At 47.0% G+C, this 2,082-nt stretch overlaps 1 protein-coding gene across 11 annotated transcripts in view; it reads right to left on the bottom strand.

Moving 5' to 3' along the window:
• RESF1 (retroelement silencing factor 1) overlaps nucleotides 1-221 on the bottom strand; it is a 41,538-nt gene extending 41,317 nt beyond the window's left edge. For 8 of the 11 annotated variants that reach the window (XR_003547821.1, XM_006168062.3, XM_027768103.1 and 5 more), the window contains exon 1: nucleotides 110-212. The gene's annotated coding sequence lies outside the window, so the exon portion shown is untranslated. Of the gene's footprint in view, nucleotides 1-109 lie in introns of all 11 variants that reach the window. The other 3 variants (XM_006168061.3, XM_027768107.1, XM_027768113.1) reach the window with 1 other exon arrangement.
• Nucleotides 222-2,082: the final 1,861 nt, after the last annotated feature.

The following is a 2,082-nucleotide window of genomic DNA, read 5'->3' as shown; positions in this document are numbered from 1 at the left end:
CCCCACCCCCCGCGCGCGGAGCCCTGCCGGCGGGCGCCTGGGTCTCCCGGCACCCCCACCCAGGGACCCGGATGGCGAGCAAGGGGCCGGGGTTCCCGACCTCACTTACCGACCTGCAGAAAACAGCCCAGGCGGGCAGGGAGGACGCCACCAGCCTCCGGGATCCAGAGTTTAAGTCAAGTCGGGTCCGCCTCCAGGGGCGGGTCGGCGAGGGAGGCTCGAGCTCCCAGAACAGTTGGGCTCGCCCCGGGCGCGCGGCGGCTGCGAGGCCCGCCCCGCCGCGGTCCTAGTGTCGCCCCGATGCTGCCTGGCTTTCGCCTGCGCCTCCCCGTGTGGCATGGGGATTTGCAAAGCACTTTCACCTATCCCGGAAAACTCCTCCACCTTTAACTTGCATCAGAATAACCCTGAGGGTTCCTTAAAATGAGATTAAAGAGCACCACCTACAAAATTCCCGATGTAATAGGTAGGGGGTGGGTCTGAACATTTGCATTTCCAAAGTCCTCCAGATCTGCTGTTGTTGCTGCTTTCAGAACCAGGGATCCACTGCAGGGGTTAGCCAACTTATTCTGTAAAGAATGCATATTGGGATGAGTTCCACTTCTCAACCCCAGGCTATTGCAGTAAAGACAATATCCGTTCACAATGGAGAATCATGTCTAAAAAGGAAAAAAAAAAAACAACAGAAAAACAACAGACCCCCCCCCCCCTTTTTTTTTGGAGGAAGTTTATATAGGAGAGAATTCTTTCTGAGTGACTAAGGAATGAGAAAGGACAGAGGTGGTTACTTCTTGTGATATGCTGGGACTGGGTATTTGTCCTTGAGGAACAAAGATCTTGGTTCTTCCACTCTGTAGCTATATATTGGGGTAGGATCGCTTATTCTCTCTGCTGTGTTCTCTCGTCTGTAAATCGGAGATAAAGGTAATATCCAATCGAACCACCTTAAGGTCTAGCAGTACTATAGCCATTTTAAAATTAAGAAAGGCATCTTGGGAACAGCAGATGGCGTAAGTGGCTAAGGTGTTGGGCTCCCACATGGCTTGCCGTGGTTCAAGTCCCAGATCTGGCAGCTTGAAAATCACAATTAAAATACATACATAAATTTTAAAACACATGTTTGGGGTGGGGGAAGAAAATGAGGCTGGCCTTGTGTGTGCCTGTGCTCAAAATCCCTGGAGGAGAATGGAGGATAAGGGATTGTGGTGTGGCCATCCCCGTAGGGTGTGATTTCTCACTTTTCCTCTCACTGTCTCTCTCCAGGGAGCACACATGCCCTATGGCAAAAACAAACAAACAAACAAACACAAAACAAAACAAAAAACAAAACAACAAAAAAATTAAAGAAAAAAGAAAGGGATCAGCAGATGGTACAATGGTTAGGTCATGGAACTCCCATATACTCAGCTGCAGTTCAAGTCCTGGACCCAGTAAATTAAAACTCATGCCAGATGTGTGTGTGTGTGTGCCCAGAATCCCTAGAGGAGAATGGAAAAGGGATTGTGGCTGTCACCCAGGGGGTGATTTCTCACTTCCTGTCTCTCAGGAGAGTGCATACGCCCTGTAACAAAAATCTCTCAAAAAAAAAAAAAAAGAAAAGAAAGAACAATCTAACCAAGTGCTGAGTCATAGGGAGGTCAGAGGCGTGGTCAGATGAGAAACTAGGAATGGAAATCTAAGAAAAATAGAAATCAGGATTAATTGCACAAAAGAAAATGATTGACTTTGACGATAGTATATGATTTGCATGTCCTTGGATCTTGTATCTATGATATAAATACTGAGCACATGCTGTGCTTTTTGACAGTTCGGTGGTGCTTGCTGATCATCTCCCTACAACCTGTTTACAGAAATAAATTCCCTTCTCCAGCCTCTACCTTTTTCACTGACTGCAAGTAGAAGTAGCCAGACTTTGTTTGCCAGATAAAATACTTCACAAGATTTTGAAATGCTTACATGAATTCAGCAGGTCCTAGAACACAGGGTGATGTACCAGTTCAGATAAAGGGTATTCCAAGTCCCAAATACAGAAGTCCGCATGCAAAAACAAACTGATGTTGCAGAACCAACATAACTACATCT

This window comes from Tupaia chinensis, unplaced genomic scaffold (genome assembly GCF_000334495.1).
Source record: "Tupaia chinensis unplaced genomic scaffold, TupChi_1.0 Scaffold145519_1, whole genome shotgun sequence".
In the NCBI taxonomy this organism is placed as follows: Eukaryota; Metazoa; Chordata; class Mammalia; order Scandentia; family Tupaiidae; genus Tupaia; species Tupaia belangeri.
Note: the sequence above shows the minus strand (reverse complement) of the source record. Positions and strands in the feature narration are given on the sequence as shown.